Source organism: Papaver somniferum, chromosome 7 (genome assembly GCF_003573695.1).
Source record: "Papaver somniferum cultivar HN1 chromosome 7, ASM357369v1, whole genome shotgun sequence".
In the NCBI taxonomy this organism is placed as follows: domain Eukaryota; kingdom Viridiplantae; phylum Streptophyta; class Magnoliopsida; order Ranunculales; family Papaveraceae; genus Papaver; species Papaver somniferum.
This window is the reverse complement of record NC_039364.1, coordinates 231,652,775-231,667,547: the sequence shown is the minus strand read 5'-3', so window position 1 is coordinate 231,667,547 and position 14,773 is coordinate 231,652,775.

The window sequence follows — 14,773 nt, the reverse complement described above, 5'->3', positions numbered from 1 at the left end:
TCTTGATTAAGAGACTACGACAAACAAATTTTTTGTTTGACCTCAAAATATATACTTATGTCTCAATTAAGAAACTACCGTGAAATCTTTATAATTTCACTTTAGATCTGCTAACATCTCACTCAAAAGACTACACCGAAATTACTTATGATCTCAACTGAGATCTGATAATGTCTCACTTAAGAGACTATATCGAAATTCCTTATGATCTCAATTGAGATCTGCTAATGTCTCACTTAAGAGACTATAACAAAATTCAAATTCCTTATGAGATATATCTCCGCAGAGACTTCCTTTACTCTATATGAGCCGTCTCCGCAGAGACTTTTTGTGCTCAGTATGAGCTATATCAACTTCTTGTACTCAATATGAGATATGTCGACCTTCTGTACTCAGTATGAGACTGCTTTTTAATCTCCGGAGAGATTTTTATGTACTCAGCATGAGTTGTCTCTGAAGTACCTTCTGTTGTCATTATGACATACATCTCCGAAAAGACTTTTTTGTGCTCACTATGAGCTATGTCTCCATAAGGGACTTTTTTGTATCGTTCTCAATAAAATATAAACAACAAGAACAAGGGTAAATGATAATAAAAACAAAATCTATCAAACTCCCATTGTTCTTTATAATTACACAATGTTGTTTATACTTCATCGAACTTTGTTTAGATAGTATGAACTGCCAATAACAACAACAACTATGTCTATTCAGATGATATAAATTACATTGTTAAAGTAGCAATCATCTCTTCTAGAGATGGCATAACCTCTGTTACAACATTCAGAGTATAAATCATACGAAATTCAATATCATCATAAGCTTACATTTGGGTAAACCCATGATCATGAATCTTAAATTGCCAAGTAAAATGTTTACACACAAAAAATAACAATGTATGAATCGTCATCAAACTAAAACATACTGTACATGCTTATTATCAGTCAAACAATTGTACATACATACGAAACAAATAGCATGTATTCCATATGAATGGTATTAACAATACTAGCATATGAAAGTCCATATAACTATAAATCAGAACTAACAATTGTCATTGAAACTTCATGATAGCAAAATTATGATTTCAGAATATAACCACAACTTCACCTTTGGGTAAACTTGTGATATACAAAGTCTAAACAAGGAAAAACAAGACTAATTAGCTTATACATAGTACTCAATGGAATCTTCAAACTTTTGGGTCGAAAAGACCTCTCATTTACTATGTATAAATAGATCACCTTGTTCCATTACAAACGTTACAAGTATGATTACCCTTTGGGTATCTTCATACGAACAACATATGAAATGCAAGTTTACATAGTCATTCGATAACGAAATATGTAGCTTTTATCAGCTCCCAAAGTATCACTTTGGCGACACATGGAAACGATAAAAGTTACATCAAGACTGCTACAATCATCACTTAGTCTCATGAATTTTCTTTCGTCACTCTCAAAGCATCACTTTGGAAACGCTTAGTCGAGTAATGAAAAGGTACAGATTACATACAGTTACAATTTTCAGAAACTGAAAATCAAACGACATAGATACAACAAACAGTATACTATGAAGTTCAAATTTGCACCGTAGGAGAACATACCTGAAGCTTGATGTTGAACATACCTTCATTATAATCCATATTTCGATGATTGCCGTAAACCCATGTAACTCTTTGTTATAGCACTGCTCGGTCAAACTCGCATGCGTTGTTATCTCAAGCATTTTTTTCAATGTTAGTGATCAAAACTATAAGTCTTGATTTCTAGTCTCTTATAACTAATTCTCGGACTAGGATAGTAAGTGTAGTTGAGATCAAGGACTTCATGGAGACTCATAGTACAAGTAGAAGATCTACTCAAGGAACCAGTGGAACTTCTCGACAAAAAGGTATGTGGAGACTTGAACTTATCTGTCACTCAAAAGTATATCTATTCTATCTCCTACTCTTTGAGACAAAAGTCGTATGCTATATATATAGACTAGGTCATACACATTTGGTATTTCGAGCCGAGTATACCTCGCATATCTATATATCAAAATATGTGTTGGTAAGCTTTTCGCTTCGGCCAAGCTTATCTTTACCTAGTGACGAAAGTCATGAATGTTTCAATCACTTTGAAAATTGCTTTGACGAGAAATAGTGTAACAACTGTATAACGTCCTCTAAGAATGTTTCAATGATTGGAATGAGAGTTTAGATTACATAACCACTGGATTCCTTGAACTGAAGTTTTCGAACTTTGTTGATCAAGAGAACCGGAAGTATGGAAAGTGCCAAGTCCGCGAACTCAATCCAAGAAATGCCAAAGTTCTCAAACCCGAGAATTTCTGCTGGAGTTGACAAACTACTTGTGTGATCCAAGTCGCGAACCCAGTCCGCGAACTGGCATAGTTCTCGAACCCAAGAATTTCTGCTGGAGTTTGTAAACTCTATCTGGTGTCTTAAGTCCGCGAACCTAATCTGCGAACTTGAGAAGGTTATATATCTAAAGATGATTTCTGAACTTGATCTTAAAAGACTAAGAAATGCATTTGCAAACCGTGGCTATTAAAGTTCATGAACCAATTCGAGTGAATCAAATCATCTTTGCTTCAATTGTGTCTTGTGTATTTACATAAGATTTCCTTGCAATTGAACAACTCTCTTAACTAGTTCATTTGAGTCAATTGAACTAGTTATGGTGAAAAAGAACATGGTTGGTATGAAACGCTCATATGGTTAACCTCTTTGACTGTTGTTGAACCAAAAATGTACACGTTTGGGTGCGGTTAACAAACCTAGAAGTGTACAGTCATTTGTGTATGACAAGCTAAGTTTTCGATCTAACGGTTGAGAAAAATTAGCTTGAATCTAAATCAGGTTTTCATCTAACGGTGAATATTGATTTCCTTGTAACTAAGGAAAAACCCTGATTTGAAAGGCTATATAAAGGAGACATCTAGTATTTTGCAAAACTAATTCCCACACCTTACGTGTGATACTAGTTTGCGTGCTAGAGTCTTTTCTCCTTTAACCTTTGGTTTTCTTCTTCTAAAACCAGGTTAACGACTTAAAGACTTCATTGGGATTTTGAAGCCAGGCCGATACTACTTTTATCGTAGTTGTGTGATCTGATCTTGCATCTTCTATCGTAACAGTACAATCATATTGATTGGCTTGAGATCGTGAGAGTTCTCCGATAGGCAAGATATAAAAAGTAATCAAAAACATCTTCCTCTCATCGTTTGTGATTCCACAACATCTTGTTTCGCTACTATACGATTAAGATTGTTGTGAGGTAATTGATTAATCTAGGTTGTCCTTCGGTAATATAAGACCGGATTATCAATTGGTTCATGTTCACCTTGATTATTATCAAAAGAAGGAACAAAAACTTTTAGGGTTTTTCTGTGGGAGACAGATTGATCCTTTAATAGACATGTCTGTATGAGACAGGTTTGTTTATTGTTAAAGCCTGCGATTTTGGGTCGTAGCAACTCTTAGTTGTGGGTGAGATCATCTAAGGGAATCAAGTGCGTAGTATCCTGCTAGGATCAGAGGCGTAGGTAATACAACCGTACCTTGGATCAGTGGGAGACTGATTGGGGTTCAACTATAGTCCAGTCCGAAGTTAGCTTGGAGTAGGCTAGTGTCTGTAGCGGCTTAATATAGTGTGTATTCAACCTGGACTAGGTCCCGGGGTTTTTCTGCATTTGCGGATTCCTCGTTAACAAAATTCTGGTGTCTGTGTTATTTATATTTGCGCATTATATTTGTTTATATAATTGAAATAATACAGGTTATGCGTTTGAATCAATCAATTGGAAATCCGACCTTTGGTTGTTGATTGATATTGATTGATCCTTGGACATTGGTCTTTGGTACCGTCCAAGTTATTCCTTGTGTTTGATTATAGACTCGCTGATTTCTATTAGCTTGAGTGAATCAAAACAAGAGAGAGATATTAACTCCTTGAGATACTTTTACCTAGATTGAGTCTGACTGTCTAGTTGATTCTCTAGAAAGTGTTTCGGAGTTAGTCCATACAGATTGTTAAGCGAAATATTGGGTGGTGTTGTTAGACCCCCGCTTTTTCAATTGGTATCAGAGCAGGAAAACACGTTCAAGACCTTACAAGTCAGTGTTTGTAGCGATCTGACTCTATGGACAGCTTTGCTATCTCAGTAAACGTATCACCAGTCTTTGATGGCTCAAACTACTCAGGGTGGAAAGTTGCTATGTGTTCTTATCTTCAAGCTTGTGATTTTTAAACCTAGGTACGTATAGTTAATGGCTATTATCCTCCGGTTGATTCAAAAGGCGATGTATGTATACCTAAGGATGTTGGTAGTTATAGTCCTGAAGAATCTCTTGCTGCAATGCAAAACTCTAACGGATTAAATTCTATCAGACAGGACGTTACCCCAGACCTTCAACACTATGTGTCTACATGCACTAAGTCTAAAGATGCCTTGGATATCTTAGAAACTGTATTTGAAGACAAGAGATATGTTTCTAAGAAGCATGCCATCAATGGAAGAAATAACTTCAACACCCTATCCATGAATACCTCTCTTGGACAGGTGACAATTCATGATCCAAATTCTGTTCAAACCTTTGCATTCAACGCTGTCTCTGAGACAAGTAAATCCTCTAACTTGTCTTGGGATGATGAGTGTTGTTCTAATGATAATAGGTTTGATAGACCATTGTTCACATAAAGGATCAAGGAATTTGTAAAAAGAAGTATTAGATTTGATAAACATCTCCTGTCAGCTGTTGCTACTAAAGATTCTATGAAAGAAAATTCTCTAAGTGTCAACGTTTTGAATGCGTCTATTGGATGTGATGAAACCGCAGCTCTCGCGGCGGAAACCTCCACGTACTCAAGGTCTGTTTCAGAAGTTCAGTCTGACACAGGGATTTTTGAATTCTTGAATAAAGAGGTTCTTCAAGAAAAACTTCAATTAAAAGCTTCATTGAAGAAACTAGAATCTTTAATCCAGGTAAAAGATCTTGAAATAGATTGTCTTAATGATCAATTCACCAAAACCGTTGTTTTAAAGGAAAAAGAGATTAATACTCTCAAAGATGATCTTCAACGATTGTCTGGAAGTTCTGATAAAATCTCAACAATATTATTTGGTCAGAAATCCTTTGGAAATACCAATGGTTTAGGATTTAAAAGCAAGTCTGCAGGTATTGTCAACCATGGTCCAAAGTGTCATGGGAAATCAAAGGTTGGCAGTTTTGATAAACAGAAGGCACTTCAATAAGACAAGGAATCATCGATTTGTTCGTTTTGTGGAAACGCAAATCATGATCAAAGCACGTGTTGGAAGTTCAAGAGGAGCAACAAAAGAATGTCCAGGCTGCAAAAGAGCATGCAAAATATGAATCTGGAGAATCAAAAAAAGTCTTATAAAAGCAATGCTTCCAGAATCAGAAGAGGAAGGAAACCTGTTTATACAACAAGCCTTGGTAAACAAGGGGAGCGTCTGGCTCACATTGTCTCTATCTAACTCCAGAGACGTTTGCATCCTCATCCTTAACTTGAGAAAATGAGGCTCTGCATTTGTGTGACTCAAGTATTGTATCTATTTTTTTTAAGAAAATATTCTCATAACAATATAGATTGTGGACTTTTAAACTGTGGAAGACTGTGTCAAGGATCTCTAGGGTTTGACACTTATAAATCTTCTCATATTCTTTTTCCCTGTCATAAGTTCTCATGGCTCCTGTAACCAGAGGCACTTCCAAAAGTGATGCAGTAGAAGCAGTCAACGTATATCTGTGCAAAGGAATCACTTCCTCGAGGATGATAAAGAAGAAGTCAACAATCTATGAAAAAGGTTCTTCCTCTAACTGTCTCTTTTCTGTGTATCATAATAATCATTTGAGATACATGGTGAAAGATTTCATCAACAAGCGAAATGACCTAAAATCTCGAATCATTTCCTCTTTGGAAGAGATAACTCACTATGAACAAAGGTTGTCTCTAACCAAGAATACTCTGCGTGATCTAAAAAGAGAACTTAGTGAGTTAACTGACATTTCTGAAGATCTAGAGGAATTGAACGATCCCATTATTAATGGATTTTTCAATAATGAGAAGGAGTTTTCTGTAGATGCCTTGAGGAAAATTTACAATGCCTAGTAAGTCTTCTTTTTGGTTTAGTTGGAAGAATAACTAGTGCTTTGAATAGCGATGATTGTGACTACACATAGCTATTATTTTCATCTTCTTGTTTTTAGGTTTTTTGGTTTAAAATTCTAAAACTATTTGGAGGATGATGTTTTGCAATATTTTTGATTTTGTTATAATGCAACTTGTTATGGGATATTTGCGTTTACATCCGTGAACTTTGTTGTCCCATATTTTTTGTCAGAAGTAAAGTCGTTCACGATCGGTATTCATGTATTGGTTTAAGAATGAATAGACTTTTGACATATACAATAGTTAAGCCTATATCGTCAACCCTTGATGGAAGATAGGTTAAAATCTTTTGTATCCAAGGATTATTGCTATTGTATATGCTTGTGCAAAAGAATGAATCCTTGTGTATTCCACGGTATAGATCTTCATTGATCCATATTTTTGTATTATCGTGAGGCTCCGTGGTGTGTCTTATGTTGAGCACGATACAACTAAGTTGATTATTTTTTATTAGCTTGGTTGGTTGTTCCGTAAGGTACGTTATGTTGAGCATTTAGAACTAAATTAATCATCTTCTTGGTTATTTATTTATTACTCCACAAGTTCTCTTGTGTTGAGTAGATGAACGATTAAGCCAATCACTCTCTTGTATGTCGTTGCTCCGTAAGTTTACTTATGTTGAGCACAATTAATTAAATTGATCACTTTTGTGGTTAATTTGATTTTGTATTCTGATTAGATTATTCATGGGTTTGCTTATGAATAATTTGATTGAGTCTTGGATATAAAAATCATTCTCATGGTTTTGGTGTCCAATAAAATCCTTCGTTTCTCTTGAAATTAAGGTCGCTCGTTGTTGTTCCCTTGGGAATGACATCAAATGGGGGAGAGTTCTTTTGAACTTTTGCTTAATGGTCATATCTTGAGGGGTGTGCGGCTGTGGAATTTTAGAGGGGTTATCTTGTATCTTTAAACTCCTTAATGAATGTTGTTAGCTTCGGCTATATGATTGCATCTAAATAAGATGACGTGTGTTTCTTTCTCTCAATCATGAAATGTATCTTATGATAATTTCATTATGATCCCGTTCTTGTACCTTTGCAAATTTTATTGACAAAAAGGGGGAGAATTAATATGTATTTCGCACTACAAATACATATGGTTTTCGGATCATTGTGTAAGGGGGAGTGGTTTTCATGTGAGATGGAGTATTGACTAAGGGGGAGTGATACATATCAGCATAGTATTTTTGTTGAAGTTGTGATACAATTGGACTTTGATACTATATAATAATACTATGACACTGTATAACAATGATCGAGACCGATGTTTTCTCATTGTTATAGCTACGGATCTTCAACAACGGTGATGTTAAACTTACAACCTTTGGGATCATTGGAGTACTTGTAAGTGACGAAGATTTCGAGGAATGTTGAAGATTAGACATGTGGAATAGGAGCTACTAAAGTTTCATTATCTTTTTTGTATTCCATATGTATTGATAGTTTTGTCACTAAAATTGACAAAGGGGGAGATTGTTAGAGCACTGCTCGGTCAAACTCGCATGCGTTTCTATCTCAAGCATGTTTGTCAATGTTAGTGATCAAAACTATAAGTCTTGATTTCTAGTCTCTTATAGCTAAGTCTCGGACTAGCATAGTAAGTGTAGTTGAGCTTAAGGACTTCATGGCGATTCATCATACAAGTAGAAGATCTACTCAAGGAACCGGTGGAACTTCTCGACAAAAAGGTATGTGGAGACTTGAACTTATCTGTCACTCAAAAGTCTATCTATTCTATCTCCTACTCTTTGAGACAAAAATCATATGCTATATATATAGACTAGATCATACACATTTGGTATTTCGAGCCGAGTATACCCCGCCTATCTATATCTCGAAATATGTGTTGGTAAGCTTTTCGCTTCGACCAAGTTTATCTTTACCTAGTGACGAAAGTCATGAATGTTTCAATCACTTTGAAAATTGCTTTGACGAGAAATAGTGTAACAACTATTTAACGTCCTCTAAGAATGTTTCAATGATTCGAATGAGAGTTTAGATTACATAACCAATATATCCCTTGAACCGAAGTTTTCGAATTTGTTGATCAAGAGAACCGGAAGTATGGCAAGTGCCAAGTCCGCGAACTCAGTCCGCGAACTGCCGAAGTTCTCAAACCCGAGAATTTCTGCTGGAGTTGACAAACTACTTGCGTGAGCCAAGTCCGTGAACCCAGTCCGCGAACCGGCGTAGTTCTCGAACCCGAGAATTTCTGCTGGAGTTTGTAAACTCTATCCGGTGTCTTAAGTCTGCGAACTTGAGAAGGTTATATATCTAAAGATGATTTCTGAACTTAATCTTAAAAGATTAAGGAATGCATTTGCAAACCGTGTCTATTAAAGTTCATGAACCGATTCGAGTGAATCAAATCATGTTTGCTTCGATTGTGTCTTGTGTAGTTACATAAGATTTCCTTGCAATTGAACAACTCTCTTAACTAGTTCATTTGAGTCAATTGAACTAGTTATGGTGAAGAAGAACATGGTTGGTATGAAACGCTCATATGATTAACCTCTTTGGGTAGACTATTGTTGAACCAACAATGTACGTTTGGGTACGGTTAACAAACCTAGAAGTGTATAATCATTTTTGTATGACAAGCTAAGTTTTCGATCTAACGGTTGAGAAATATTAGCTTGAATCTAAATCAGGTTTTTATCTAACGGTGAATATTGATTGCTTTGTAACTAAGGCAAAACCCTGATTTGAAAGGCTATATAAATGAGACATCTAGTATTGTTCAAAACTAATCCCCACACCTTACGTGTGATACAAGTTTGCGTGCTAGAGTCGTTTCTCCTTTAACCTTTGGTTTTCTTCTTCTAAAACCAGGTTAACGACTTAAAGACTTCATTGGGATTGTGAAGCCAGACCGATACTACTTTTATCGTAGTTGTGTGATCTGATCATGCATCTTCTATCGTAACAGTACAATCATATTGATTGGCTTGATATCGTGAGAGTTCTCCGATAGGCAAGATAAAAAATTAATCACAAACATCTTCGTCTCATCGTTTTTGATTCCACGACATCTTGTTTCGCTACCATACGATTAAGATTGTTGTGAGGTGATTGATTAGTCTAGGCTGTTCTTCGGAATATAAGACCGGATTATCAATTGGTTCATGTTCACCTTGATTATTATCAAAAGACGAAACAAAAACTTTTAGGGTTTTTCTGTGGGAGACAGATTGATCCTTTGATAGACTTGTCTATGTGAGACAGATTTGTATATTGTTAAAGCCTGCGATTTTGGGTCATAACAACTCTTATTTGTGGGTGAGATCAGCTAAAGGAATCAAGTGCGCAGTATCCTACCGGGATCAAAGGCGTAGGGAGTACAACTGTACCTTGGATCAGTGGGAGACTAATTGGGGTTCAACTATAGTCCAGTCCGAAGTTAGCTTGGAGTAGGCTAGTGTCTGTAGCGGCTTAATACAGTGTGTATTCAATCTGGACTAAGTCCCGGGGTTTTTCTGCATTTGCAGTTTCCTCGTTACAAAATTCTGGTGTTTGTGTTATTTCTATTTCCGCATTATATTTGTTTATATAATTGAAATAATACAGGTTGTGCGTTTGAATCAATCAATTGGAAATCGGACCTTTGGTTGTTTATTGATATTGATTGATCTTTGGACATTGGTCTTTGGTACCGTCCAAGTTATTCCTTGTGTTTGATTATAGACTCGTTGATTTCTATTAGCTTGAGTGAATCAAAACAAGAGAGAGATATTAACTCCTTGAGATACTTTTACCTAGATTGAGTCTGACTATCTAGTTGATTCTCTAGAAAGTGTTTCGGAGTTAGTCCATACAGATTGCTAAGCGAAATATTGGGTGGTATTGTTAGACCCCCGCTTTTTCACTCTTGAGCAGAGAAAAAACTTTTTCTCCCACTCAACCAGGGCATTACTCACGTCAAATACATTTAGGAATCAGCCATCGGTATGACTAACAATCAGGAGACTCTCAAACCAAGGAACATTCAGAGCTATTGTGTTTCAATGATCTGAGAATTATACTCGGCAGAGGTACCACCGGAACTTATACAAGAATGGAGGTTGGTAAACTCAGACCAGTTCTTCCTCTGCCAATCCAATGACTTGATCTTTAGTAGAATGCACCACTTACGAGACAACATCCCGGAACAGAACAAATCCAACAACTTCATTGCTCTCTTTGATCTGTTTTGAAGGTTCTGTATTGTTCTTCTTCCTAGTAAGTCTGTAATCTAATTTTCTTTACTCACGTCTGTTTGAATTCCACAAACCAAAGTCATGGTTCCTTCAACATTATCATCAAGAGAATTATAATCCAGTAAGACCAAGAGTCAAAATCATTGGAACTCATACTCTTAAGTAATTCCAATCTACTAAGTTAACTCTAGTCCAAACAGCTCCAACATAATACCCACTTAGTTGACCAGATCAGACATGCCACTAGCTTCACTCGTTCTGTTGAGTAAGAAAACAGTGTCTGAACTAACAAGACATGAAGGACTATTTACCTCAGAACCAGACCCCCATGTAACAATAACTTTCTAACAGAACTAGTAGCAACTTGATAATAAAGAGCTTTGGGTTGAGCAGAAAATTTCAGGAACTTGATGAACTTGGGGAGCTTCAACAACCTTGAACTTAAGGGACAGTACACACCCATCTATTGATTTTGGTTAAGCCCTTGCTTGTGGAAACTCTTGTATGCAGTCTGGTTGGCCACGGTAAGCACAAACATGTGCAACTGTTGGACTGAAAACTTCCCACAAACTAGAACTGAATTTAGCGGCTCTTCTTATGAGAGTATGGTCACATACTGGAGATCCGGATGCTAAAATATACACAATTAGAAGGCTTCCATCTGTGTCAAGGACATCTACATCCGCTTGCACATTCTAGAATAGTCTCAACAAGCTCAACACTACCCCTACGTAGAAGTCTACAGTAAAGTCTGTTTGTTATAAGCTCATCCAGTTCTCAGTGTTGTCGAATATACTTTCTATAGAACCATGCTGATAGATAAACTTTAAGGCAATAACACCTTGTATAGTAGGACTGTAATCACGAACAACATGGAATAGTTCTGTCAATATCTTCCATATGCCATGTTTCAGAACACCTTTTCAAAGTGCAACACACTCTACCTCAGCTTCAGATGCAACCTGAACTACTGGTAACCTATTTGCAGTCATTATTTTATTGCTTGGTCACCTTTACAACTCATGTATTAAGCTATTCAATGTCTTACACAGTGAAAATATTACACATCTAGGTGTGGGTTGATGTAGATAGATTAATTCATTCCATTTCTCTATCTGATTGCTTAATACTAAACCAAAAACACCATTCAGTATACACCCTAGTTGAAGATAATGAAATAACTAGGAAAAATAAAAGTAGAATGTTGGAATTTCAGCTTCATAATCATCATTCATTAGACTTAAACATGATCATATAATTACCCTTATGCTGAGAATATTCTTAACCCTAGTATTAACATGCTCAACAAACTAGAAATCACCTTATGCAGAGCTATTAGCACATACTAAACTAGAATGGATCACCATGATAGTTCTGACTTAGCTACAACATTCATATGATTGTATTAGTAAGAACAATCAATTATAGACAGCTAAGAACATGATACAAATACCTTTAACAATTCAGTAACAGGAAATAAAAGCATCGCAGAATTAGAATAGGTAAATGACTTAGCTTCTACTTCTATTTCCTCTATCTTAATCAATGGTAAATCAGAAATTCTGGTTATATATGAAAGAGGATAGAAGAGGGCTTAGTCATTCCTTAAGTAGTTGTGTGTCATCCAACTTGTCCATCATTAGTTGGATGACACCTCACTAGGTGAGTCATGCTTAGTCAACATGACACCTCAGCTAACATTAAACTAATCTAATTCCTATATTTAACTCTAATCAATTCTTAATCTAGCATATACTTAATCCAGTTTAGATTAGAATTAAGCATAGATTAACTTAACTAAAGCCCCGTTTGGGATTGCTTTTTTTTTTTTTCCTATAAAAGCACTTTGTAACCAACTTGTTACAAACTTTTTAGAAAAATAGCGTTTGGTAAACTTTTTTTAAAGTGCTTTTCTCCAAAAGCACTTCTGTTTTAGGCCAACTTTTAAAATCTACCCAAGAGTTGCTTTTAAAAGCAGTAAAAGCAGAAGTTATGGACCCACTCAATTTTAATTAATTGATTCTCTATTTTAACCTTGTTATTATATTAAAAAGACAAAATTTACCCTCAAATATTTACTTATGTACAATTATTTCACTAATCAAATTTTATTAATTTTTGTTATAAAATAATAATTACAACAATAATAATAATAATAATAGTATTTAAAAAAATAATAATAATAATAGTATTTAAAGGTAAAAATTAAAAATTGAAATAAAATTAAATGATTCAAATATGATTATGAATAAGAATTATTATTATTTTTTATCTTTATTTAAATAATATTCAAAATAATTTTTTTTATTATTAATAGACTATTTTATTTTTAAAGCACAGCACAGCAATGCACAACACAACACAACAGAAAAGCACTTTTGTAAAATTCACAGCAATACCAAACTAGGCTTAAGCCTGATTTGTTGCTAAAGCAACACAAAGTCTAACAATATATTATTTTCCATGCTACTCCATATCTCTCAAATATTAGTGATGACCATTATTAGGTGTCTGCCAGTGTGGAGATTGGATTTTTCAATTTCATTTGACCTAGACCTGTCAATGGTACGTACTTACGAAAATGAATCTGACCTCTACTATATCCGTCACCGTTAAGGATTACCGGATATACGATATCCGATAATATCTGAATACCAGAAACAAAAATCAAAATCAAAATGTTTTTGTTTCACAAAAAGTTAACTTTTTTTTGCTTTTATAAACAATACTGATTTTATGTATCCAAATTAACTTTTGATTTTTATACTTTTAGATATAAAAAAAAAACTTCTGAAATAGTATCCAACCAAGCTATTAATGATTTTTTTTCTTTTATTTTTTTTTATCTATTGGCTTTTCTGATTTTTTTTTTAATTGTAATTAAGATTAAACAAAGCTTTTGGTTGGTAACCTAGCAACAAGTTGGGCTCCAACACCTCTTTGAATAGAAACTCCTAATGTATGAAAAATAAAATTACCAAAACCACTGCCAGCATCATTGCTAACTAAACAATTTTTCAGACGCTTAAAAAAAACACAGTATCTTCGCCCAGTTCCCCTAAAATAGTAAAAGCTAGGACACCCAAATCATGACCATGTGAAATACACTTGTCCAAGTATTTAGTGTGTTTACGTGAAACAACACTAGATATAATTTTTCCCAAGACAAAACATCTGACACTTTTTTATTGATTCTTAAAGCATATATCGGTAGTGATAATACTAATATATTAGAATTAACAAATAAATGCATTTGGATACCATAAAATGGGTCACACAAGCCATTCTTCTGTTAACAAATAGAAGCATAAAATGGTTCCAACCTAAATCCATATAAAAAGTGTATATTTCCTCCCTCAAAGTGATGACAACTTAAGCCTACTTATAGGCATATTCCGGCAATCGAAAGATCGCTGCTGAAACTTAAACATAGACAATTAGAACAGATCAGCCAACACAGGAAAACAAAAATTGGTGTGCACCTTCTCCCATCTTTTGAATTCCTGTTCATTTGGCTAATTTTCAATCTCCTCCATCATCCCAATATGCAAACTTGTATTTAAGATGATTACACGACTCATTGACTTATTAACACTTTACTGTAGTTTTATATGCAGATTAGCTCCATCCCGTACATAACTAAGCATGATCCATACAAAACGGCCAAATGTATATTTATAAACCCAGATAAACATGTAAAACTTGTCGGTCTTATCTTTGTTCACACAATTGTAATTGAGAAGGATCCCTTCACATGTTCTATCTTATACTATCTCACATTTTAGACCTCTTTTTAGTGAATTTTTTTTTAATGGTATCCGATTCGAAGCTAATATTTTGGAAATATGGTCTTCTTGTGAAACTTTACATACCTACCAAAACTGAGTTCATTCTGAGACGTATAACACCACCATCTACTACTTTGAAGATGAGCCGTTAAAAATCAATAGATTTTTAACCATTGAAAGTAAGATCAGTAGATGGTGAGGTTTAGTAATTCGAAATACGCTCATTTTTATTAGTAACATAGAGCGAGCTTTGCAAGAGGAACATATCGCTAAAATATTAGCTTCAAATCCGTTATCGTTTGATTTTTATTCACCAAAAAAATGTCTAAAAGTGTAAGATAGTGTGATAATATGTGAGGGGATCCTTCCTCATTGTAATTTCACACGCAACATGTATATTTATAACAATAATTGAAAATATAAATGAGATATGATATAAAAGGATTAAGTCCATCGTGTTTCTAAATTTTAAATGAACCGAAAATTTTATAAGTACATTGCATTAGACCGAAAAAATCAATTATGGTAGGCACAACAAAATGCACAAATATATGAATGTGGAGATGTATGAGCCAACTGTCTAT